The sequence below is a fragment of the Corvus kubaryi genome, unplaced genomic scaffold, assembly GCF_017639235.1.
Source record: "Corvus kubaryi isolate FWS band 111438036 unplaced genomic scaffold, C.kubaryi_AGA036_p1.0 124, whole genome shotgun sequence".
NCBI lineage: Eukaryota > Metazoa > Chordata > Aves > Passeriformes > Corvidae > Corvus > Corvus kubaryi.
In genome coordinates this window covers 1,830,983-1,858,878 of record NW_024580659.1, presented here as the reverse complement: position 1 = coordinate 1,858,878, position 27,896 = coordinate 1,830,983, and the positions used below count along the sequence as shown (strand labels likewise).

Genomic DNA, 27,896 nt, shown 5'->3' with positions numbered 1-27,896 from the left:
GCAGTTGTAAATGAAAGCTGTGCCAAAAGGGTGTAGCTTCTAGAGGAAACCAAATTAAATATATTTTCTTCTTTCCTTTATGTGGAGAATGTGCATGTCTTCAGAAAGTTACTGAGGCAAGAGCTGAAAAACAAATAAAACAAAATAAATGTGTCCTGCATAGGACACATCTGAGTGTATGAATAAATTACACATTCAATATACGAGAGTGCATGACTCCAGCAGAGCTACAGCCAGAGCCATGCACTGCTCACACCTCAGGGCACAACAGTATTTCCACACAAAAGCAGGATTGCCAACAAAAACCAGACAAGTTGGCACCTCAAAGTCCAGATTGCTGGCAGGTGCTGAACCTCCTCCTTGCACAGAACACCTGCCCTGGGAAGCTGCCAGTCTGATACCCAGATGTGAGCCAAGTGTGAGAGATCCTAACCTTGACCTCTGAAATCACAGGCAGGCTCCTCTGTGGGTTACAAGAGGAGAGGCCACAAGGGGAACAACTTCTGCAGCATCCACTGGGGCCAGCGCCAGGGGAGGATTCCCACCTCTCCCCCTCAGCCTGCTGCTCACTCCAGCACTGCTGCTCTGCTCTGTCGGTGCTCCTGCATGACTTTTCATAAGTGAAGCCACATCCTTTAGTGATCCTGAGCCTGACTCATAAAACACATTGTACCCTCACAAATGACCTGAAACTAAGTTGGCTTTGGTGCCGAGGAGCCTTCCTGTGGCTGAGAGAGAACGCCCAGCTGATGTGGAATGCAGGGAGTCCCCTCTCCAAGAGAAAAGAAGTTTCTAACCCAGAACAGCAAGATAATGGACTTCAAAGCTGTGGGGTTTATGCATGGAAAACCTGTCACTGGTGCAGGACTGAAACCTGCTTATCTTGGCCTTTCACATGGTGTAATTTGACAGGGCACGTAGCACATCTAAAGGGAAGGAGATGGAAATGCATCTAACTGTACTGAATTTGTTTACTTATTTATTTTTAAATAGTGACAGGACTTACTCTCTTCAGCTCATGAGCAGCCCCTGTAGAAGTGGATTAGTACACAGGGCACAGCAGGTGGTAGAAAGTAAAATCCTTTACCAGGTTTGCCCACACTGGTCAGAAATATATTTGTAAGTTGAAGAAATCATTATACTCCTGAGAGTCCTTGGGCAGGAAATGAGTTTATCATTTGCTAGCAAATGATTTTGACCTTTCTGGCAAAGGTTAGAGGACAGATATATTAACTGGAGTAATTTAAGTCAAGTGTAAAGTAACTAAGAGTTACATGGCCTTGGGGAAGAGTCTGGAGTCTTAGTTGCTGGAGATGTTTCAGCATTTGATGAAGTTTACTACTTTAAGAACAAAATTATCATCATAAATTTCTGGGGTCTTACCTGGATGGGACTGTGACAGTTTAAAGCTCTGAATAAAGTTTATTGCCCACTTCATCTGTCACTTGATACCCATAGCACAACACTGTGCCAGGCTGCCAGGGCTTTGTTGGCAGCTCTAATGAGGGCCATCTTTGGGATCACGAAGCCAGCACTTGCACTCCACTATTGAGGTGAGAACTCAGGTCCTCAAATGGCTGCATGAAGAGTGCCAGACAGAAATATTCCAACAGATTCCTCAGTTTCCCCTTGTAATCTGAGACTTGTTACAACAAGCAGGAGCTCTTACAATGGTCCACTGCCACCTACATGTCCCACTGCACAAGCAGCACATGAACAACAGCACAGTTTTCTCAAAAAAAAGCTTTTTTAACAACCCACTCCCCCTCCTGAAAAAGCCTCACTAAAAACTTTTCCCAAGATCTAAGCTCCTCACTTTTCTGTGTTTCCTTCTGCTCCCACATAATTCTAGGTGCAAGAGGAAATGTATGCAACTGGATTTCTACCTGACTTCTCCAATAGATAAGGTCTGGACAGATCAGAAGCTATTATTATCCAAATGATCAAGAAGTGGTTTTCTAATTTCATTGCTTTGTTAGGATATGAGACTACTTCCATTTGAACACACTTTACTATAATACCCAAGCTAAGGGCTTGTTGAAGCAATACCTAAATTAGTATCAAAGTTCATCACCTTAAACAGTATATCATTGCTTTTTCAAAATCTCAAATGGAAAGCAAAAATCCCTGTTGTGCTCAGATGCCTTGAACTTTGTTAATTCTTCATGTGCTACCCAGATTATTGCTCCTGATGTCAAATGAACATGTGTGGTCCTCTGCTCTCCCTCTGCAACAGAATGAGAACCAGCTTATCTCATATCAGCTTCTAGAAGAGCTCAGCTCTCTGAGATTACCCACAATGTGCTCTATTTTCTGAGCTAAATTAATATTTAGGGGAAAAAATAACATGAGAGATGCAAATTACTGAAAAACAACCAGTTGGCAAGTTAGCCCAGGATAAAACACTGATATTTGAAGGCAATGCACAGAACAGCTCAATGTTCAGGCCTGCTAACACGGCTTCAGAGGGTTATCTAGAAATAGGAAAGGCAGAAACAGAAGCTTGGGAACATGATGACTCAACTCTTACCCAAAATATCAGCTAGCCAAGCCAGGGACTGACATTTCTTCCTAATGCTGAGAAAAGGCATCCAGGGAAGGAGGTTATGTGGTGATATTCTAAAAGGGGCCTGAGTTCTCCCATGGTTTGCAGCTAAATGATTTTATTTTCAGGCTAGACTCCCAGTCTTGTACCCAACACAACGAGGACATTTACACAGACTATGGAAAATCCATCTCTTCTCTATTTCACAGCAGGGATTTAAAATAAGTCTTCCCTTTTCCAGGAAGTGCTTTCCCATAGAACAGGAGTGTGTCCCGAGGCTGTGCAAGCCACCAAGCACATCCTCTTGGTGAGCATGAAATGCCTCTAGAGAAGCCCCAAAAAGTGACTTCTTCACCACTCTGCAGCCCAGGGAAGCAGGAAAGCAAACTCCAGGGCCTCTCTTCCAAGCCTCTCTGCCTGGAGCTCATCCAGTTTGTAACACAGACCAACAGTGGCTGGGCTGGCAGAGGAAGGAAAGTCCTCTGGCCTGATTAGAGCATCTACTTAACAGGCAGGACACCGAGGGGTTGGTTCTGCTTCATGAATATTCAAGTTCTTTAGACAAAATGAAAGGGCACTAATGAAAGGCTGAGAACACCCCTGCAGCCTCTGCCCATGGTGGCTTGAACATTGGCTGCTGAGGTCCTTTGGGGTAGGATTTTGTCCAATCTTCAGCAAAGGCCATCACCCCAAAGTGCACAATCTGAGGAGTACCTTCACTGCTTCCCATCTCTCACCCTCACACTTCTGTATAAATCCAGCTCTTTATTTCCTTTGCTACTCTGATGTTCAAGACATGTTTAAAAATGGGAATGACTTCTTTCCAGACTGCATCAAGGATTTGATCCAAATTAATTTGGGTTTTTTTATCTTAATGAAAGGAAGTATTTTATAAAATCCAGTCAAAATGGACTTTTTCTTTCCAGCTATGGAAAAGATTCACATGACAGTAATTCAGACTTCCTGAGACTACAGACAAAAAGGAGAAAAAGAAAAATGCTTTAATAACAGTAACAATATTTACAGTTTAAAACTAGTTTTCGATCTCAGTGTTATTCATGTTTTGTCTCAGAGAGTGAAACTGATGCACCATCCAGTAACTCACATTGAAGCCCACAGCAGAACACAACCATGACTCAAATGCTGTAGATCATGCTGCCCTTAACACCATTTGTCAGTGCTCCAACAATTTTCTGTAGTCAAACATGAGATGAAGCCCAAACCACACTTCATAAGATACTATCATCACTCTTTTGACTGCTCACAGATTGAAACCCCCTGGTTTTTTCTATAACAAAGTATCTGTTCCTCAGAACCATGTGTTATATCACAGTTCTAACCTAAAGAAAATTCCAGTTTGCATTCAATGAAAGACCAAGTGGGAAAAGGAAGAGTTTTCGAGATCTGCATCAAGATCTTGCCATACATTTCTCTGTTCTGAGCTACTCCAGCATTCAGCATTTTCTATTGGCCCTTACTAGTGGTTCCTCTATTCATCTGAAAATTCAAGACAGGTGTGTATTGAAAGATTGAGTCCTGATGTTACCAAGGCCCCAGTTTTCACTTTTTGGAAAGTGTTATGAATGTGGAAAAAAAAGTCACAGGTAGCATCTTCTCCCTGTGATCTCTGCAGCAGCTACAACAATCCCATCCACCCCAACAGCTGCCTCCAGTGGCTTCCACCTTCTCCCAGAAATCATGAGCCTATTGTATATATCTAGAATTTAGAATGTATTTCTGAATTGTAGAATGGTTTGGGCTGGAAGGGGCCTTAATGACCATCCAATTCCAAGCCCCTGCCACGGGCAGGGACAGCTTCCACTATCCCAGGCTTCTCCAAGCCCTGTCCAACCTGGCCTGGAACACTCCCAGGGATGGGGTGGCCACAGCTTCTCTGGGCAACCTGTGCCAGGGCCTCCCCACCCTCACAGTAAAAAATTTCTTCCCACTATCCAACCTAAACCTGCTCTCCTTCAGTTTGAAGCCATTCCCCTTATCCTGCCACAAGGAAGGGCTTTAGAGCAATGAGCAGCTCCCTCATCACAGAGAAGGACTAAAGACCGAGACTGAGATCTCCTTTTTAAAGACAAGCAAGTCGGGAGGCAGGTAGCTCAGCCACAGCACAGATCACCACAAACCAACCTGCCAGGAATTAAAAATCCATGTTCCAGTTGGGAACATACCTTCTTTCCCTCCAAAGCTGCAGCCCCTTGCTGACTACCCTTCACTTCCAAACAGCCATGAGGATGCAAACTCAGGATTCGCTTCCTGGCTTGGTCATAACGACCCCGAAACTCGCTGACAATTCCCGCAGGAATTCTCACAATCCCAAGGAGCGGAGCTGCCCTCTCCCGGGAGCAGTGGAGGCAGCAGGGCAGCCTCCCACAGCCAAACACATCATTAGCAGGTGGGGAAAGCTGGCGGAATGGGAAATTAATGCATCGGGCAGCCTCCTCCAGATGGACTGCCCGGCTTTCCCATTTACGGTTCCACTAAAATTGTACTATGGGATTAGGATTCAGCTTCAGCAGCATTTCTTCCACAGGCTTCAGAAAGAGGTCATTTTGCATCAATTTCTTCACAGGTTTTCCAGATAGGAACCGACATGGATTGTTAGGTTAAATTAATAGGGCAAAGATTAAGCGAATGCTTTGTCAGAACAAGAGCTTACAGAGGAGTTTACCGGGACTGAAAAAACACAACCTGAACAGGTACCTGGTGCTGTTCATGGCAGAAGTGTGTTTGCACTTAGGATTTTCCCAAATCTCCTGTTAATTTACGAGAAAGAAAAAGGATTCCTGATCTGTGAATGATGAAGGGGAAGGAAATCAGCCTGCAGCTGTAACCCAAAACACAGCAAAACCCTGAGCTCGTTGAAAGCAGAGTTTTCATTGCTACATGTTTTTATTACACCAGACTTGAAGCAGAGAACTGGGGGACAGATTAGTGGCAATATCGTAATACAACTTCAGCAGCATCAGCCAGCCCTTCCAGGTCCCTGCTCCCCTTTTGGGATACACTAGCGTAGACAAAAGTGAGGAGTTAGCTCAAAAAGGCTGCAGCATAAAAAAATATGGGTTTGCTTTTTTTTTTCCCTGAATACACATATGTGATGTTTTTAAAGTAGTGATAAAAATCTGGGATTTCCAGAAACATTTCCCTACTAAGTTGTCGCCAGAAATCAGAAGGTGGATGATTTCTGCAATTTGAAGAGTGGGAAATGGCAGCCAGTATGCTAATTAGGAAGAGTTCTAGGAAAAACATCTAAAGCAAAGCCCACCAGGAATAAGATGGGTATATGTTTTTAAGATTAAAAAAAAAAGTATTTAAATTGCCTACCATAGCCTCTGATGGTTTTGTTTCTTATGGGGATTTTTTGTTTTGTTTTAAAAGAAAGTTACTTTTCTCTAATAACTTCTTCTTCTGCAGGCACTTGGGATGAGGACAATCAGGTGAGTCACTTCCTGAATATTCCTGCATCCATATGGCATGTACAGGAAATCCATTAGAATTAGTATTTCTTTACATGGTTATTTATTTGAGTAAGCCCTTGCCTCAAAGTGCTGGTGTTGTTCTCTTAACATAATAATTCTGAAAAATTACCCTTTTCTTCAACACCCCATAAGCAAGGAACATAGTGCTGCTCTGTGAAGAACCATTGCTCTGGCCCCTTGCAAAGAAAGTACGAGACTTCAGAGCATGTTTCCCCCAACAACAGATGCCTCTCTACATTTCAGAAGCTGCAGATGCCATTTTCAAGAGAGGGGGGGAAAAATGTCAGCTACCACTTGTAATTATTAAAAATTCATTTGTATCTGACTGCTTATTGCTCCCATGTATATTTGGACATAGTGCCATTCATTGCCTGACTAACCATAGCTGCCTCCTGACTTCCAGTCTGCTTGGGATTTTTGACAGGGCACCTGATGAGACATACACATAATTAGTGAGTGTTTTGCATATAACTGGATACAAGAGCTAGATCCTCACTTAGATTCAAGCCAAAGTCACTCTGCTGGGCACAACTCAGCTAAGAAAATTGCTGAGGATCTCCAGTAGAAATTTCTCATTTTTGTTTGATTCCATTGGAATTAATTTCTATGAAGAGAAATCAGGGGGTTTTTATTGTGGTTTGTTCATAATCAGGTTCAGTAAAGACTCTAGACAAATGGGCTTGGAACAGGTTTGGAAAGATGTGAGTAGGTTGTACTCTTCATGTTTAGTTTGTGGGTATCATTTTTCTCAAGAACTCCCTGTAAGCTGTGGGAAGGAGCCCAGTGAACATCACATGGAGAGACTGATCTTGCCAGGACCAGCAGCTTTGCCAGACACAGCTCACACAGGACGGAGGGACCACAGCAATTCCTGACCTTTGCCTTTCATCTTCTCTTTCCTCCTTCTCCTCCCCAGCTGGCATCCTCCCTTAACTGGCCAGTAGAGTCCAGAACTGGACTCTCAAGGAGGGGAAGGACTAGGCAAAAAGGCACAGAGCTGGCAGCAGAAGCTGGAAAGCAGAAGCAGAAACGGCAGAAGAACCAGAAGACCTTAAAGCCTCAAAGAAAACGGGATCTTATTTTGCCTGCCACCAGCAGATGGGATGCAGTGCTGCTCACAGGAGAGAGAGAGAGAAGGAGAACCAGAACAATAGCTACTCTCTGGATTTAAGGAAAGTTGATAAACCTGGCTGTCTCCTCCTCATCTTGCCCAAAACGGACTCAGTGGCCAGGAAACCTTTCAAGGAGCAAAGCATTAGCAGCAGGTGGTGCCATCTGTCCTACTCTAATTCCTTCTTGCTCAAACAATTGATGTCCCAGTTAGTGAGGAAGGTAAAAAACCAACAACAAACCCCCAACCCTAACTGCCAAATAGCCAGGGAGTGGGAGAATGGCAGTCAAGGAGACAGAATGCTAATTTTAGCTGAATAACATGAAATAAAAATAGTGTTAATAATAATAAAGAACTATGAAAATGTAACTGCTCAATGATGCCCTCTCTCTATGGTCTCCTCTTTTGCACCTGTGCCTGAAGATGTGTGATTAGACAGAAAAGCAAACCACAATCTGGTTTTACCCTGAGCTGAAATGCAAAGGCCAGGGCAGTCTTGGGAGAGGCTGCATCACATCCTGCCCTACTGTGCATTGCTGTTATCACTGTCCAGCTGGAGGTTCCCATGGTGCCACCTCTATGAAACATGGGCAGACACTGCCTGGCACATCATCCCTCTGTCACCTGGGGCTGAGGCACATCAGCCAGGTTTGCCTCATTTTCATCACTGTTGCTTTAGCTCTGGGCAATGTAAGGGATTTTCTTGTCAAATCTACCTTGCATGTCACAGACTATCCTTTCCTATCTCTATTTTAATATGCAACCATGTATTAAGCTCTCTGGAAAATGCTGAACAATAAATATCAGCTCTGCACTATAAGCAAGACCCTGTTGCAACCTCAGCAAAATTATCCAAGAGCTCTTTGTTTCTGCAGTGCATGTTGCAGTAGAGAGGCAATTTCTTCCACTTGGACTAAATCAGCTTGAAAGAAATAATGGTTCATTCTCCTGAGCTCAGGACTGACTTTTGAAGCAGATATCAAAACAAACACTTACATACGAAGTGAATTTCATGTTATAACAAAGCAGCAATCCAGCAATCCCCCCCTTCAATTTATGAACTGCAAGAGTTAGAACTAAGTTATGAGAAAAATAAAGGGATTCACTTCTGAAAGAGAAGGAAGAAATGACAGAAAGTATTTGGCACAGTTAAAATGAGTTTTATTTTGAAGCCATTCAGAATTCAGAACTAGGAAGAATACCTTAGTGAGGCAAATAAAGAATTTGCTGGCACCATGAGGAGAAACCTCCTACCTCAACAAATAAAACAGGGTTTGATTCAATCTCCCCCATGTTGTAATGAATAATATTCTTCCAGGTCTGTGTTTCCACTGATAATGATTGTGCTTGACATGCTCACGTTGCAGACATTCTGCACAGATTGCATTTTGCACAGGTTGAGTTCAGAGGAACCAAGGATGCCACCACGCTGCCACTGCACCTCCCAGACGTGGCCACACGAGCACTGAACTAGGAAATGCCATTTGATACAGGGCATGTATCGAGATAAAGCCAGGAGAGAAAGGATGGTCCAAGGGTTGGGGGAGGAAGGGTGGAGAAGGTAATTCCCCTTCTGTGCTGTATACTTCCTAAAAGTGATGCCTGAGCACACTAGAAAAGCAATGGTGGCCACATGCTCCTTTGCAAGTGGAAATAATGGAAAAAAGGACTAAACCAGCAGTTTCTGACTGGTGAGGAAGGAAAAGACCACTAGACTAGAGGGGGTTCTACACACCAAACCAGTGCCGTTCCTGAAACAGTTCCACAACAGGAATTTATTGCAGAGATTAATTCAGTTTCTGATTTTAATTTTCACATAGCACCACAAACACCCTTTACCCACCCTCTGGGTATCCCTTCTCCAGAAACAGATGACATTTAGCAAAAGCCATTGCATGCACTCACTGCTGCTTGCACTTGATTTTTACACACACAATTTCTAGATCTTAAACCTACCTGATAATTTCAGATCTGTGTGGTTTCAAATGTGATTTGTGTTTAAGAATTCAAGTGTGTTCCCAGTGTGACATATTTTAATACCCCTCCCAGACAAGAATTCAGGCTGAAAGAGCCATTTCCATTCGCTCTTGCTCTGAGCAGGACCAGAGGCCACTGGGCTGGAGCACAGCCTGAACCTCCAATATTTGGCACAATTTTTCTCAGGCCAAAACTTCACATTCAGTTTAGAGAGGGTGACAGCACAAGAAAGAGTCATCGAATTCCACAGAGATGCCCACAGCTGTCCTGAGGTTCCTCCTGTGCTGCTGAAGTATGGAGTATGACTGAAGGAACAAGGGGATGTTGCACTCAAGTTTTCCAATTCTCAGCTGGCCACGCCACAAAACTCCTGAGGTCTCTGACCAGGGTGTGATAGTGACAAGTCTCAGGAGCCTTCATGCTTGGTATTTCTCACTCTTCCTTTCTGGCATTGATGGCAATTCTCAGCCCAAAGCAGCTCTGACACTTTCTAACGGAGCAGGAACATAATGCAGACCCTCCTCTTATCACAAGCTGGGCTTAACCCAGCAGCCCTCGTTCACTGGGGGATGCTCTGCTCCCCATGTCACCACAGAGGTGCAGCTCACAGCATTTTCACTAAGACACACAGGGATGGGACTTGCGTGCTGCCTGTGGGGAAGTCCTGAGCACAAATACCTCCTGTTCTCTCTCCTTCCCCTATGAGCACAACTGTTCACAGCTCAGCAGCAAAGGAGGGAAACAGGAGACACTAGTAACCAAGCACATCTCACTTCCAGGCACTGAAAGACATAAATAATAACAAGCATAAAGACATTCTCTGGTCCATCTGTATTGCAAGCACTGGAATATGAAAGCTTCAGACCTGCTTTCAAAGCCCTTGGGCAAAAAGAAGTGATCCAACCTAAGGCTGTTCTGTGCATCAGTGGTGAAGCCATGAGAAGACAACATTTTCCTTTCTGCTGTCATTTTGAAGTCTGTTTACTTGTAACCTTAAAAGGAAGTGAATTACCTCAAAAGAAAAAAAAAAAAAAAAGAAGAAGAAGAAAAAGAAGGATGACTGCCTGATCTTCCAGAACACCTCAATACCAGATAAATGTTCCTCCTACAGAAACGCGTATTAGAGCTTTTGGATGGCATCTTTCATTCTGTGAATTGCCCAATTACTTCAGAGAGATGTTGTGGCATTGTTGAATGCTGATAGAAACTCATTGATCTGTTCCCAGACTTCCCAGCACACAAAGGATGGGAAACACTCCTGGCTCCGAGTTTCTATAATGTGCCTTATTGATCCTGTGAAATGCCAAACTCTGCACTTATTTACAAACATGCTGCACTGCAAAGCCCCCATGCATAGAAAACGCCCTGCCCAATTTATTTCCTTTTTACTGAAACATTTTGTATGAAAAATTAAATCAGCTCTAAGTAATAGACATGGATTTTTGCTTATGTTTACCATGCAATTTTACCCAGAGAGAACTAAATGGGGATTTGTAGAATGCAGTGATTTTTCAGCTCAGAAAATCACTTATTTATATTATTAGCATAGGTTTAATAAACTTGTTCAGATCTGTCTTAGGAATGTTGGGCTCCATGTGGTTATTGATCACTTTGCCTGGGGCTCCAGAGCTCTCCCTTCACCTGCAGAGGCTGTCCATACAGGACACACAGGAATCAGTGATCCTGGTGTTCCCAGACCTGCACTGTACAACCACTTTGCTCACACACACAGAATTTATTTGAACTTCCATAAAGCCACTTTTCCTGCAAAAGTCCAGGTTAATACGAGTCAGGAAAACACTCAGTTGCCACAAAAAACTTATCACTCACTTTTAGGGCTCTTTCAAGCTGCTTTAATGCCTTCCCAAGCTTATTTACCTAACACAGTGCCTGATCAGTAGCATTCCAAGGTCTGGTTTTTGTCTTTTCACTTAGGCAATTTCTAGCCAGAAAGATTTTGTTCTCTGGCACATGCCTGTTCTCTTCATACTCAAAGTTTTCACTGATACTACTTCAATCTCAAAGTGTGATGTTTTTGCCAACACACTTCTGCTTGTACTGTTTATCTGTTCCCTGCTACTGTCTGTCTTACCAGCAAGACTACTTAGGGCTAGTAAAGAACTGACTTTTCCTAACAACTTCACTTACTTAGCCATAATTCTGAAGCAGAATGATGTCCTTTCATCTATACTAGACGTAAAAGAATTGTGTTCATCAGGCTTGGTAAGACACTTCTCTAAAAAACCACAGAAAGCAGATCTGACTGAGAATGTATCATTTTCCACAGATGGCTTTGGAACAGATCAAGATTTGCCCCGTACTTATTTTTATCAAATTAATAGGTATCACAGCCTTCACAGTACCCCCCTGAGTAGAAAGCTGCCCAATGGGCCACATTTGCTTTCATTACACCTGCAACAGACTGTGAAGAAAGTAAGGCAGGAAGCAGCCACAACATCCTAATGGTTTTATTCCAGTGTTTCCACAGGCTCTCATCAGAACAAAGAGTACTCTGCAACACTGAGCAGGTGCTCCTCTCTACAGGGTAAATACCATGATTTCTCCTACCTTCCTCTGAGGCCGAGATTGGTCCCCAGACTGGCACATCCTCCATAAAGCTGTTTTGGGACACGCAAGTCACCTGCTCCAATCCTCTGCAGAGCTCAGACACTTCTGGGTGTTGCCTCTGCACTTTCTCCTTCCAAGCACAGGGTGCTCAGGGTCTCCCTCAGGGCTGTTGGCACACACAGACTTCCACAAGGTAGCAGTGGAGGTCAGCAGCTTTCCTCAGCAGCTGAAAGGAGAAAGATAATAACATCAAGTGGGAAATCATAGAAACACTCATAGAATGGTTTGGGTTGGAAAGAAACTCAAAGACCATCTCCTTCCAATCCCCTGCCACAGGCAGGCACACCTTCCACCATCCCAGGTTCCTCCAAGAGCCATCCAACCCGGCCTTGAATACCTCCAAGGATGGGGCAGCCACAGCTTCTCTGGGCAAGTGCCTCATCACCCGCCCAGTAAAGGATTTTTCTCTAATATCTACTCTAAACCTACTCTCTTCCGTGTGGTCATTCCCCCTTGTCCTGTCCCCCCATGCTCTTGTAATGAACCAGTCTGGGGTTTGCTGAAGAGAAACAGAACAGAGGGGTAAAAGGAAGGAAACCACCCCAAGTCCTAAAGAACACCATCCCCCTGCACACATCAAGGGGCACTGATTTGTTCAGTGCAATCGACCAGAGAAGCAAACACTTACCCCATACGTCTGTTTCTAAACTAGAAGAAACAGGTTAATGTGCAACTGATTCATAAGCCATGTGCTGGCCCTCTCCCCAGGGATGCATTTCACCCTGGAGTTTAATTAAACTCTCCTCCTTAGGCAAACAGTGTGTTTTTAAGAGATTCTGAGAACAGTTTTTTATTCCCAGTTGATTTTCTTCCATTGTTGTATGTAGTCTTTTCTTATTTATATCACACCTTTTGTGTATTCCATAAGCAAATCTAAGTACCAAACCATTAGTATACTGTAGCTGCACAGGCTCTTTCCAAAAATTTACAGTCCCAGCCAAATCCTGCCTGAATACAGAAAGTAAAGATCAATTTTTCCACATCTGAACCAGACTGGATTTAATTCCATCCAACACATTCAAATGACAGCTTGGGAAACACAAGATTCTGTAAGGTCCTGAGTTGAATTACAACCAGTATTAAGGCAGTGGACTGGAGATGTCAATTGTGGAATATCCTCCTAATGTTTATTAACTTCTCTGTCAATGAGAATCACTGCTCTGACAACAGACTGGCTGGTGAAAAATCATTGTCCATCTGTTCACAGCTCACATCCCAGGGTAAAGGACTTGCTTTCTTTGCTGAAGTGTAAAAAGTCATTTGAGTTTGAAAAGCACTAGAAATGCCTCTGCTATCACATGCAGTGAGTCACGAAGCTCAGACTGTTTTACAGGGGCACTGTCACAGCATATCAGGAAAAATCAGCCATTTAAGGACTTCAAAATCTCCCACTCTGGAGCCCAGGCTGAGGCCGCCACACGCACGGCTGGAGCCTAACAAAGGTCAGCTCCTTTAGTGTCATGTCACCGTGCCAGGCACTGCTGCAGCCACTCTGAAACACTCCCCACATCCCAAACCACCTCCAGAACACTGGGTCAGCCCATGCCATGTGCTTTGCTCACCAGCAGGGTAAGAAAACCCTGTTTCAGCATCCCCACAGTGCTCCTCGAAACACTCTGCAAAAACCACGCGGCAGCCAGAAATGAGTCATGAAGGACTCCAGCTTCTGATGTTTGTATCGCCATGTACAGGTGAGTAAACCAACATCCTCTGGACAAAAATCACCACTGAGAAGCCTGGTACGCCCAGTCTAAATAATTGACTGCGTGTAGAGTTTAGAAGATTAATAAATTAACTGTGTGCTGCACTCCCTGCAAACCTTCAGGCCCCAGAACTAGACAGTTCGCATCAGGTGCACTGACAGGATAATACTAATTAGATAACAAAACAACAATGTAAAGCAAATGATGTCTAGATAAAAAAAAAATACCATGGATGTTGGAGGTTTTCTCTGTGGGGAGAACACAGGCTTGTGCATTTTTCTGGAGAGAAGTAAGGAATGACTTATCTAACTGAAACTACAGGGGTGTAGACGGAAGCGAGCAGGAAAGACAGACGGTAATTCTGTGAGCTGGAAAGTGGCCAGGATGCTGGGGTTAGCAGCTACACATTTTCAAAAGCATCATGAGATCTTATGTGATTACAAACCATCAAGAACCTGGTTCTAATTCTTATCCAAGTTACATTTGGCAGCAGAGCAAGGCAGCAGTCCAAGGCACTGCATTCATTTGGGCTGAAGGACAGAAGTCACCTATACCCCACATCCCCGTCCTTTACTTCAACTTCTTTTGGATGTTTCTCGTCTAACACTAGGAATGCCTTGGAGAGCAAGTCACTGGTGAGATGCCACATCCCTAAAGCTGTAAAACCCTTGGCAACCACCCCCTCAAGCAGGACTTGCTGTAAACAACTGCGGGAGGGTTCATGAGCACCGCCTGAGCAGCCAAAGCAGCGCTGCAGGGGGTGCAGAGGAGTCACCTCTGCTGCTGGTATCCCAAAAAATGCCCACATATGCAGGTGCCCTTGTGCAGTCCTCTCTGAACAATGTACAGACATCACCTTCTTTGGGTACCAACAGCAGCATCACAGCAGTAAACAAGCAACAATTCTCTCCCCCAATCCTGAAAAAGCCAAATCCCATTTCATTGGATCTACCACAGCTGCAAGGATCCTTTTGCTCACAGAGAGCATAGATTGTGCTACCCCCAAGGTATGGTGCTTGTTTCTGCTTCTCATGCTCTTACTACACATTCCCCCAAGTTCTATTTGGAAAGACTCTTAGTTAAACTTACAACATTTATGGTAAGTAGCCAGGATACCATTACTGTTAGAACTGCAAGAGACTATCACAAGAGTTAAAATGAAATGCCAATACCACAATTTGCTGTTTACAATACAGTGCATGGGATTTGCAGACATGATATAGCAGTAGCACAGCAGTTCAAGTGTATTAAATGTGCCATAAACATCTAAATTGCTGGTGGTGTTTTTTAAAGGATCAAAAAGACCAAAGCAAATATCATGCCCCTTAATTGGGAACAATTGCAGAACATTTGCAGAAACCCAGGAGAGTATCTAGACCCATGGGCCCAGCTAACAAGGACTGCAGGGATGAAGCAGAGAGAACACCTTGCTCAGCAGAGAGTCTTCCCATTACATCCCAGTATGTACAGGATACACATTTATCAATAACCAGAAGAGTTGCAGGCCTGGATTTCAAAATACAGCAACTATTTGAGATCCTTGTCTGATGGCATTTGAGCTGATTTGGGTTTCCCCCAGAACAAACCATGAGCTTTAACAGAGTTTGTTGGGATATGCATGTTGATCTCCTGAACACGCTGCTGGAGTGGTGGAGTTTTTAAGTGTATGCTTCCTCAATCATTAGTTATTTGCATATTTGTTTCCCTTTCTGCTTCAAAAGCAAGTCTCCCTTATCTCATAAGATCAGATCCACTTTAGAACAACTAAGATTAAAACAAAAAAGTTTTTTTTTTTATCTACCGTTACACTATTCTAAGCTTTAAACTTCCTAGCAGCTACCTTTATGTTTCTTTCCAAACTTCAGCTTCACACATCATCCAGACAAATAATTTTAAAATAGTTAACACTACAGAAACATCGAAGCTGCCATAGAAAAGGCTTTTGAGCTTGAAGCATAACAGGGCACAATTTCATACAGGCTTGGAGATTGTTTTTGGCACTCTCAGCACCTGAGGCACCAACAAGGACCAAGGTGCACCTGGACAACCAAATGAGCCCCAGCCAAAGAAAAGGGTCCAAACCCCACCCTGAGGGATGCACATTTTACAGTCTTTTGTGTGCTGGGTGAAGAATCAGTGACACTTTATTTGGAAAATTACATTCCAGGTTAGGAGATGGTGGAACGAGAAAGAATTTCAGGGCACTGCACAGGATTTTCTCTGAAGAATGGATACAAGACCTGTTATTCAGCATTTCAGGAGGCATTTGCCCTTGAAAGTGCTGTTGAGAATGACAATGTTCAGGACAATCCAAATTCTGGGATGTTTTTGGCCCCAGATAATATTAAGGAGGAGAAAAAAATAAATTGAAAGGCAAGCACATTCTCTTAATAAAAATCTTCTTATCTCTTCTCTATAAATTCTTGCTCTCGGGTCTTGGTCATTTTTAAAATCACATCAGGCACCAACCTGCTACACAAGTAACAAACCTCCAGGCAGTTATTATTCAACACTGGACTTAAAATTAATGTAACAATTTTTAGGTACCTCCAAGCAAAACAAAAAACACATTTCCTAAAATTTCCTACTTCAAAAAGGAAACAAATACACCTGTCTTCTTTCGGAAGCAGCAGAAAGGCAGCAGACAAGTTGTGCTGTGAGAAAAAATAAAGAAATCAACGTACAGATGATGACTTCTTGTAGGCCTTCTCACTGGCTGCAGCACTTTTCACTTGGCTGAATCCCACCTTCCACAGAAGCAATGATACCTCCAACAAGGGCATCAGCCAGAGAGGATTGGAGTGCATGTGACCACCCAAAAATACAAGTAATTAAATCATAAAATATCCTGAGCTGGAAGGGACTCACAAGGATCACCAAAGTCCAACTCCTGTCCCTGTGCAGGACACCCCAAAATCCCCCCACGTGCCTGAGAGCTTTGTCCAAACACTTCTTGAGCTTTGTAAGGCTTGGGACTGTGTCCATTCCCTGGGGAGCCTGTTCAGCCCCCCACCATTCCTGGGGAAAGAACCTTTTCCTGACTGAGGGACTGCTAAGGGACAACAGCCCAACAGGCATTCAGTAGAGGTTGGTGGGTTTTATCCAAGGTGAGGGAAGAAACAAAGCCTATCAATACACATTTGAACAAGACAGAGAGAGAAAGAATCAGAGGGCCAGTCCGGCCCTCATCAGACACTCTGCTCAAGAAGGGTTTGTTGACATTCTTTTGCCCTGAAAACTGATGCAATTTTCACTCCTCCCAGCAACATTACACTCTACTTTTGGGGTTCTTTTCAGGATCAGATACAGCAATGAGTTGCACACACACTCTCACAGGGGCTGAGTGCCATCCTGGAGGGCTGGAGATGGCCAGGGAAGGGAAGGGCAGCTGCTATGAGTGACACTGGCACAGCATTAAGAGCCAGAGAGACACCAGCCCTCCTGACCCACCTGCATTGTGCTGCTGCACAGGCAGCTCAATTTCCAGGGATTAAGAGGTGTGCTGTAGAGAAAACTTTGCACTTCTCCAAAGTCCTAAAATCCTTTTTTTAAAAAAATCTATCATATCCAAGGTTTCTCTGAGAACAAACCAGCATTTACTAGAAAGAAACTTTGATTGCAAGAGCAAGCTGAGCGATAAAAGAGACACCTGCGTTTGCTCCTCATTCCACCCAAGATGAAATTCCTCTACATACAAATCCTCTTCCCAAAAGGAATGTTCTGGGAAGCAGCCTCTTATCTAGCACAGGGGGACCTGTTTGAGCTGTTCCTAAAGAAGGTACAGCTCCCCTAAAAACCACTCAGATGATAAAATGTGTCCTTTCTGTCATGTTAATTATGGAGAAGGTGGCACAAGGACCACAAGCCTCAGCAGGTGTCAGTGTGTAGCATCAATAGAAGACAATCTTGTGGAAAAAGCCCTCCCTGGGCTGCCCATTTAAGTTGCTGCTTGGCTTCCAATTTCTCTGAGAGCAGATTAACCTCAGAAGCAGCTCTGCCAGAGCGACAGATCGGCTTCAGAGGAGGCAGACAGGCAACCCAGGTACCAGGAGCAGAAAACATGGGCTTGCTCCTGATTCACTCAGTTCCCAGACAGGAATATTGTCCTTGCTGGCTGCTCTGCAAGACGCTACACGCCTTTCTCTGTGCCAACACACAGTGACATTTTATTCAGAAATTCAGCAGCATCTGCTGCTTCAGTGGCCAAGTTTCTGCCTCAGCAAAACTTGGACTGGATTTTAGCTAAGTGGCCAGACAGGTGATAACACTGTGAAGTCTCCATCCTCCTTCCAGTGCTGGCTTTTCACAGGCATACAAAGGGGCTAACACCTAATTCTGTAGGTGTGGAAAAGCTGTGCACTTCAGCTTCCTGTGTGTACCACAGGCACCAGAGATGATGTGCTGCTTGACTTCAGGGAATAGCTGAGTGTGTGTGAGGAGAGCCAAGGTCAGCAGAAAGGGAAAAGAGGGAATGCCAGAAATAGGCCTTAGGCACCCCAGAGATCCATAAAAAGTGGGAAAGCTCTGGGTGGGAGAATGTACCACAATCTGTTGTTGCATTTGCTCTACGCATGCTGAGGATGAAGGGAAATCCAAGTACAGCAGCTTTTCTCCACCAAGTTTTGTAGGAAAAAAAGGGGAGAAAACTGTGTCCACAGACAACCAAGAGCGTTACCAGGCAGAGAAGTAAAAGCAGCAGGTACCTAGTGCCACAACCCCACAAAGAGGTGTGAGTCACTGGGCTGGAAAAGTACACAAAAACTGTCCTGGAAAAGGTTTTATCCAGCTACATAATTTTACTGTGTTTTGAAGAAGTTTGGGCCATCTTAAAATCAAACAGATGCTATTGAGAGAAAAGAGCCTGTGGGCACCAAACGATTTAGCTTATTTTAATGCTTTAGCTTAGCAAAGTCAGCAGTCAGGCTGAGGGCAGCAGTCATGGTGTGAACACAAAGCAGAGGTACCGAGACCTGCTTTCCAGGCAATAGAGCCTCCAAGATGTTAACAAAATTTGTGTCTGCCAAAAATACCAGTGTTTTCTAGGGAATTCTTCAATTATTTTCTTTGCTCACAGTCCCTATATCCACAGTGAAAACATTCATTGGAGTGGGAAGGGCATGACAGGGGAGGAAGAACGAGGACAGGTAAAACTCCAAAAATTTTCGTTTTCAATCCTTAGGTTCTCCAAGAAGTGATACAAATACTCCAAAGCCCCCAGAAGCAGTAAGTGCTTTTCAGCAAATGAGGTCTTAGGTGGATGTCATCACTCAGATCACAGCCAAATACTTCCAGACTAATACCTGGAATCTTGGCAAGGCTGGCCAATGCTCACACTGTGCAGCAGATACCCTGATTTATGTCTGCAGGAGACAAGAGAAGCCATGGCCTCCTCACTTCTCCTGTCATAAAGTCCCTCTTTCAAGGAAAATTCAAGGAAAGAGTGTTTGGGAAGACTTTGCAAACAGCTGACTGTGGAGAACACAAAGCAGGCAGAAACCAGGAGGGGTTTTGCATGCACAAATCCTGAGCTGGTAACATGCTGGATGGAGGGAGCTCCCTCTCCCTCAGCAGAATCTCAAGAGCTTGTCCCTCCAGACAGCTCTTGCTTGCCCTCTGTGAAGTGGGGAGGCTTGACTCCATCCACAACCCCAGAAATAAAAGGCAAAACCAGAGAGGCCATTCTGGTTTTTGGGTAGGCTGTGAGACTGCAGCTGCACCCGGCCCCTGGCCCAGAGGCCTCCTCTCGGCTCCTCACAGGGCACTGGCGGCCGCAGCGCTGCCAGCACCCTGCTCACAGCACGTGGTTCCAGTTATTCCCTTCTAACCCCTCTGCCTTCACATTACACAGGACCAATATAATGAACTCAGGTCCACTGTAAGTGGACAGGAGCAGAACTTGATCCAAAAGCTGCAAGACCCTGCAGTTCCCATTGAGGTAAAGCCTTGGCGTGAAGGCCTAAATCCCAGAGGCTGGCAGATGCTGAATTGCACATGTGTAGGATTAAGTCACATCAAACTCCAGGCTCCCATGTATAAACATTTAACAGCCACCTCTGCAAACACAGATTGAAAACATAGGCAAAGAAATGTAAAAACCAGGAGTGTCTTCAGCGTGTGCAGCTGGGGCTGCCTGGCACACGGCAGTCACGGAGCCCTGCGCCGCTTCGGCAGAGCCTCCACCACCACCACTCCATCCCACTCTCCTTGAAACACTCCTGAAAACAAAGACTCAGCTCAGACCTGCCAAGTCTCCTTTATTTGGATGGAAACTCACTCACGCTTGGCAGCAGCTTGGTGCAATTTGAAGCTGGCTCAGACCTAAAGTGAAAAGATTAATGGGATATTTGAAATCTCACTCCCATTTCTCCTCAGATCTCACTTATGTAAAAGCTCTGATGTTGGTTGCTGAGCTCCTTAAAACATAATCTGCACAATGTGCCACAGTAAATAAACAGATTTAAACAGCAAGTCTGTTTAAAAGGAGTTTATTTAGAAAGCACACGCATCACTAAAGAGAGCTTACTTCTTATCTAACTCCAAGCACTTTGGAGGCAATCCTTCAGGGGTGTCCTGCAGGCAGGGCCAGATTAATTTTGTTTGCAGCAATTATTTTCAGGATGCTCTCCACTCATATTAAGAGGCTGAAAGTTCAGTTAGCTTCTTGGCTTGGGGATTAGAGAAAAGCTGGAGACATTAAAAAAAACTTTGGGCCAAACTTCCCCAGCAGTGTGTCCTTCCCTTCCCTGCTGGGGCTGATTTGCCTTCAGCAGGGGATGCAGTGAGAGGATCTGATGGACCACAGCTTCATCATTCTCAGCAGTGGCCTCACCCACACAAGTTGAGACCTCCAAAGAGTGCCTGAATTTACTGAACTCCCACATGCACATTTACTTGTCCAAGAGGAAGAACTGGAGTTGTTCTTCCTGCCGAGAGGCTGGAGAGGACCTCAGCAATCAGCCACAGACATGTTCTGAACACCAGCTAGCACAGGACCAGCCACACCATCCATTTTTGAAATCCAGACCTCACCCCAGTGACAAGTTGTACCATTCGCACATAAATCCCAAGTGTCCAAGTTCAAATAACAGACAGCACGTGGTCAAAAGCCTCTAGCAACACTTCAGGCCAGCAGAGACTCTGAATTCCCTCTGGAAATCAGGGGGAAATTGATATTCTTCCTCACTCTGGAAGTGCCTGAAGGAGCCCATTGAAGCCTGCTTATGGTCACCATAGGCTCTAAACCCTCGAGAGGAAGGGGGGTTTGGATTGAAAGGAAAGATGACAACCTCAGCCTGTGAGATTCCTTCCTGCCTTCCTGGTTTTCTGTGCCCTGTACAAAACACCAGGCAGCACTGCCCAACTGATTGAGGCAGCTCCTGAATGTTGCTTTATCTTTTCTGCTGCCAAAGCCTGTGGCTGCAGATCTGAGTGCACCCTTGGTACCAGGCTGCTGCTGCCTATGTGCCTCTGGAGTAGGGAATCACCAGCTACAGCAAACAGCAACTGTTGTACAAGTGGTTTAGTGTTTCAATAGTGGCAAAAATACTTGAGAAAGTAGGTGCTTCCACTGTTTCAGGAAATTAATTCCATGCGGCACTGTGTTACCCCTCTTGCCAAACGCAGCATTGTGAAAGTGCATTGCAAACACTGAGTGTCTGCTGTGAGCATCAAAACACACTTAGACCCTATTTCATGTGTAACCCTTGGCCCACGAAACACGAGGCTGATGGCTGAGGGGTGTGAAGAAACAGTCCCCACAGCAACTGAGGAATAAAAGCAAAGAGCTGCATCCAAACTACGCAGCCCTCTGGCAGATCAGCAGGAGTGGGACGCCCATCATGACACCCCCTCTCACTGGAGAGGACAAAGTGTGGCCCAGGATGGCCACCCTGCTAGTTCTGGGGGTCAGTGCATGGAATACTGATCAGAAGGTATCATGCAAATTAAAAAATCACTTCATTTGCTACGTTTGCACAGTAATTTTGAAAAGCCACAATGCTTTGGCATCTGTCCTCTGCAGCTTGTTTTTGTCCTTACAAAAAATTTGTCCTACAAATGTTTCCACTGTAACATTCCCCAGTGAGTATTTCTTACTACTACAAGCACAAAAAGCTGGATTAAATGTTGAATGGGATTCTCAACACACAAACAATGAGGCTGCTGAGCACAGGCTGTTTTTCTTACATTATTCTACTAGTAACTTTCTTGGAAGCCCTTTTGGCTTTCAGATTTAAGGCATACAGCACAGTTCCTCCTGCCTGCAGACAGAAAGGCTGAGCTGAAGTCTGTCTGCCTCTAATTTGATTTTAGCATCTTTACACATTAGATTATTTACTGTAACAAGGGACAGACATTCAGACAGACCCATTGTTCAAAAAAATCAAGTCAAACATCTTAAAGCCATCTCTGGCCATGTGAAATAATTAGATTAAAACACTCTGTAAAAGCAGAGGTCAATGACACTGAGTTATGCCATTATGGCCTTTCATAGATGACTTGGTCAAATAAAGAAATATCATGATTTTTCCACTGCAGCATCACATCTCTGGGTGATGCTTTCTATGAATTTTCAGTGCCATGAGCCTTTCCACTCTCAAGGTGACAGCATTATGTGCTCTGACGCCTCTCACCGTTACCCTACACGTTTCAGCGTCTGCAAGCTGGCAAACACAACAGTTTGTACTTTGGATTTAATGCTGCAAGTCCAAGTTGTTCAGTTCCAGGGAGAGAAATACCCTCCAAACCTGCTGCTACCAGTAGTATCCCCAAACACCACTTGTGTGGTGAGCTGAAAGAAAAAATGCAGGATTTCTAGTCTTTGGCCTCTCATTTTCACTCAGTTTCCTAGAATGACACAGGACTAGCACCAGAATTTTGCAGGGAGCACACAGAAGGCACTGAGCAGCCACCCTGAGCCAAGGCAGCACACGGAGATGTAAAACTGCACATAAATTGCGTTCAGATGAACCCCTTCAGTGGAAGGTTTTGGACCTTGGAATTACTGTGCTTTAGGCCCTTGAATAAACTCAAATATCTGGATTCCAGCTACCTGCTCATTCTTCCTGGACTTTCTTCCTGTGGCATCCCTGCAGCAGCTGCAGCTTCTTCCAGGGGTGTTTGGGGACCACCCAGCTCACTGAGCACCAGGTTTTTAGTTAGTTACAGGAAAGAGTAATACATCCAAATGAACACACAAAAGCAATGTGTACAGTCCCTTTTTCTTCCTTACCTGACACATTTCAGCTTCTGAAAGCCTCTCCAATTCCTGCAGTGATATCCCCAAGCACAGCTGCTCATTTGTGCTTACATCACCTGTATTTCTAGGTAGGGTCTGTTTTGTAAACCAGATACTTTTGAGCCCATTTCCTTAATTCTGCCAGACTGGCAATTATATCCATTCATCTACTGACTGTTCCCACACTCCCTGATGTATTTTTTTCAAGACTGTAGCATCTTTGTATCTATCAGGAATAACAGGCTGTTCTGAATTAGTCAATCCACCCAATACAGCAATACCTAAAACATTATCCCCAAATTCTTTATGACATACATAGCTTCTTTTAGCAAATAAATTTTTTGACAAAGCCAAATAGCAATGTGGCACAGACCTCTTGCTGACATCACCCAACCTTGAAGTTTCTTTGTATTGTTTACTGCTAGTAGGCAAAAGTCTTCCACAGAGCAAAACACGAGTAGTAAGAAGTTCCAATAGGAGCATAAGACTTGAGCTGACAATGAGTAATTTCCCCCTTGGGGAACACAGGGGACAATACAATACAATGAGTACAATAAGTTCATGATTTGTATCAATAATGCAGCAGCAAGATGTCAAAGCTTTAGGTGTTATAAATTCAAAGACACAAAAGAAGAGCTCTCTATAAACAAAATTTCTGAAATGCTTCATTATGTGACTGTGCCGGAAATAGGCACCGAGGTGCCTTTCTGGCTGTGTAATAGGATTTATACCTGCAGCAATCCAAGCAGCACTGAGACACATCTGCTTCTTTCTAATGGCCTCTGCTAAGGCAGCCCTGGAGAGTCTTGTTCAGAGCAAGACGCTGTCACAACTGTTATTATCCTGAACCATAGCAGACACCGACCCCCTGGCCTAAACCTGAAGTCCTGAAGCAGCTTGCTATAAGTTTGATGAAACTGTGTGCAGCCAGGGAGGGGGTCAGTGAACCAAAATCTATAATCCTTTATGAAACATTCAGTCCTCTGCAGCTTTCAGAATTGTCTGAAGAAAAAATCTGGTACAAAAAGCCAAAATGTCACACATTAAAAGTGTGCAGCTGTAGCTTGTTAACAGAGGTTGTTAACAGAGGTTGTTCACAGACCTTTAAGCAGGTAACAGACATGAACAATTTTCTGGACAAGGTAAGACATGCAAACATGTGGTGGCTTACAAGTATGTTCAAAGAGAGCCTTTTCCTATTTTTAAACAGTGTCCCAACCATATATGAAAAATTCCTGACTGGATCCTTCAAACACAAGTGACACTTGAAAGCTGGCACGTCTGTCCAGACCCTGCTATAAAGGGCCCACTGGAATTTACCAGTTCTCTTTTCTGTGTTACCACCAGCACAAAACCATCAGAGAATCCAAATGCACGTTGCAGCAGCCAATCCCCCTCCCTGCACTCCAGAATGCATAACCTGTGTTTGGACTATAAAGCTTTGGAGCAAGAACTGAATCTTTTCCTTTTAACTTTCACAGAGTAGTTAGTATAATGAGGTCCAGGAATGCTGATTCTACCAATTGCCATAAAGCAATTAAAATCCTGCCATGACTTCATTCAGTCTTTTTGCTACTGATTTACTACAATCAGCTCTAAAGTCCTCATGAGTCTGCCTGTGAGCATTAACAAATCTCAGGAATAGCAACACAAATCCTAGAAAAGACAAACATCTTTTGATATCTTGAATGTTAGAGATGTTCCTCTCCATAGAGCAGTGACAATGAGTTGAACAAAAACCATCTGAGTGAGCCCCATGAAATGAAAGAATACCTTTAGGCAGGCACTTCTCAAGATTTTTCTTTTGGGCTTTTTAAGCTCTTCTCCACATTCAAAGTTGATGCCAAGTTTTGAGAACCCTTGTCTAGATGGATCAGCCCATTCCTGTCTGTCCCCATTTCCACATCACCCTTACAGCACCACAGTTGGAAGGACATGGCTCTGTTTATCAGTGGCTCTTCAGATGAAAAAATTAAGACATTTTCTTCACATCAGCTGAGTGGTTTGAACTCTGGAGAGGGAAAGGCAGGTGTGCTAAATTCCATTTACATTACCAGCCTACTATTCCTACATTACCAGCCACACAGTTTTCAGCATTAGGCATTTGATTTTTTTGGGCCAATTATTCTGTTTGTGGTTCATGGTCAGCCCTTTCAGCAGGAGCATCAAGAGCCACTCAAGAGCATTTGGGTCATCACCCTCCATGCACAGCACCAGGCACCCACAGCTCCTACTCCAGGAATAAGATAGACAACGTGGAGAGTACTTTTGTGAGCTCTGCCCTAGGTTTTCACTTGTTCACTAGTGTCTGCACAGGTTTTATGCGACTTTTTACTTAAGAGTACAATAAAAGTAGTTACCATAGCAATTTTCACATTACTTGATGCTTGTGCTACCTCTGAGAGTCAAAGCAACTTTTAATAGAAATTCTTACCAACACACCATGTGAATCTTCTCGGTTTTTTTATAGTTTTGGAGGAAAAAAGAGATCTTAAACCTCCTGAGATTTCAGAAACATGTTGAGAAGTGGTGCCTTTGTTTCAAGGGCAACACTGTCTACTGCACAGTAGAAACTCAATGCATTTCAGAGGAGACAGAAGAAAGTGGCTCATTCCAGAAGTATTCATCATCCACAAAGAAGATGGAAAAATGTCTGCCAAAAAGAACCTCTTGCTCCTTCAAAGATACAGCATGCTTAAAGAGAAGTTTTGTTTCCATGGTGACTGAATTTGGAGTAAGAACATCCCCTGCATCAGACATTGCTAAATCAAAAATCCAGTTGCCTTTGTTCATGCAGAGAGCTGGATTTTTAACCCTGCCTTGCCCAAACAAACAATTAATTAGTGTTTTGCTCTCTAATTTTGCTGTGTAAAGCTTATTTTTGTAAATGAAGCAGGAAAAAGCAAGAAGGTAGAGCTAAATATGAGAAACCTGATCTTGCAATCCTAATAATTAGAAATAGCTCTAGTTTTCAATAGCATACCAGCATTTTTTAAAAACGCTTATTAAAAATATTAGCAACAAGTTGTCCATGAAATGCAGTTACCATCACGCCCAGGCCAATGATGTACAAGCTCTTCTTTGTTTTCCTTTCCTCTCAGATATAACAGATAACCCTCCCTCAATCAATCTCACTCTTACTGAGGAATGGGAAGAAAAGGATCTGCTCTGGGAAGGTGTCTCTGGTGATGTGCAGCGATCCATTTTTGCCGCTGAAACTGAAGGTCCAGTTTTAGCACTTGGGTTTTGGTTCACTGAAAGAAAGATCTGAAACAGCCACTAAAGCTGGGCCCCTTCCTGGGAGCTGTAAAGGATCTATGTCCTACAAAAGTTATGGGAGCAATATGGCAGTTAAAACAAAAATAAGTCCAGAACGGCTCAATATACAATAATAAATAAATTGTGCTTGAGATGCAGAAACCAGAGTTAACTTAAAAGGCTACTTTACAGTTGCTCTTGCTTTTCTGCCAACATTTGCCAAGTTGCACAATTCTCAGTGTAGAGAAATTTCTTTTTTCTGCCCAACAAAATGCTCCAGCATTTCTTTCTATATTAAAGAAACAATGCCAGCTGCAAGCAAGAAACCCAGTAAAACAATGGACATTGGATGTTTCCATTTAAATGTATCTGAAGGATGAGAGTCATCATTACTGAAGTTGCACAGCTCTTTCCATTATAAGGCCCTTTGTCAGTTATTTATGCTGTTGCCAAGCTCTAGGGTGAAAGTTTACACGCTGGGCACATGCGTCCAGCAGCTTCTTTTTTTTTTAGTTTTCAGCTAAAACAATACAGCTGTTTCTGAATCAAAATGAAGGAGGCAGTGTGCTGCTTTGCCCACAATAAAAAGCTTTCAACCTTCACCACATTTGGCTCTGCCCACCCTGCAGTTGGGAACACAACTCAAAGCTTTGGCAGCTACTGGCACAATAACACCACTTCCCACCATCTCCACAAAAATCGACCTAAATTTAGCCACTTTGCTAGCTTTGGGGAAAAAAACCTCCACTGGTTGTGCCTACAAAAATAAGGATTCAGGATCTTTTTCCTGAAGAGTTGCACTCTACATTTTAAGGCCAAAGTGCAATCTTTTGTTTGACTACTGTCAACAGTCCTGTGTTGCACACAACCAAGCAGGCAGGAGCCTGACACTGAATAAAACATCTCGCTCTCACATCCCTTGGCTCTGACTGCTTTTCAATAGCACGCTGCCCATCAGTAATTCTCACCAGACTGAATGTAAAAACAAACAAAAAGAGAAAGGAACAGAAACCATCAAGCCCGATTAACTTGAAAATTCAAAAGGTTCTTCATCAATTTCTGAAGGTAGGAATTTCTCACAACCAGCTTCAGCAGAACCTGCCATAGGAGAAATACTCAAGGCTTTATTTTCATTTGGAGCAGCAAAATGAGTATTTCAATTAACTTTGTGTGCAAAAACTACAGTTTTAAGTCCTCCCAAAAATAACGTTCATCTACTTTTATCAAGTTAAATGAAATGTTTTCATTCAAATGCTGCCTACAAACAAGCCTTATTAAGTCAAATCTTGTGATAGCAACAGTTTAAGTCTTCAGAACACAGGATGATGAATTGACTCCTCTCTCACTTAACAACAGGTGTGTAACAAGGTGGAACCAAGGGGTCTCTGGAGATCCCTGCCTCTCTCAGATGGCTACTGAATGTGGCTAACACCATATAGCTCACTCCCAGGCAGTAGTAACTAGATGAAATTAGTCTTACCTGAAGATTAATTTATTAAAACCACTGGATATCGACCACTTCTTCTCCCAAGATAAGGAACTGCAGGATGAAAGCTTGGCTCTCCTCTGTTCTGCCTGTGCTCATGGCCCGATGTCAGGGATTCCAGCTGCCAGTATCAGCTTGACTTGTGTTGCTTTCATCATACTTTAAAGGGTTTTCTTTAGAACTGCAACATGAAACACTTGAATACATGAAATTCAGTAACAGTTTATTAGCACTGAGAAGCATTTCTGGATCCTGCACCGTTAGGGCCTGGGAGGAGGAAAGGTTTCCACCACGTCACAAAGTGCAGAAGGGGTCCGGGGTAGGGATATGGCCCTTTTACAAGTCTCAGTCACAACTGTCACCTTTAAAAAGATAAAAGAAAGGAAGCAAATAAAACCTCTTTCTCTCTATACATGCCACTAATGTGCAAGCATGTGCCACAACTCCACTGCAAGGGAG

At 43.8% G+C, this 27,896-nt stretch overlaps 1 long non-coding RNA gene across 1 annotated transcript; it reads right to left on the bottom strand.

Annotated features, from left to right (window-relative positions):
- On the bottom strand, nt 1-27,767 carry LOC121659652. The gene is made up of 3 exons (XR_006014408.1): nt 27,432-27,767; nt 11,696-11,921; nt 1-123 (listed from the first exon to the last, which is right to left on the bottom strand). It is a non-coding gene; the product is annotated as an uncharacterized LOC121659652 (long non-coding RNA).
- Nucleotides 27,768-27,896: the final 129 nt, after the last annotated feature.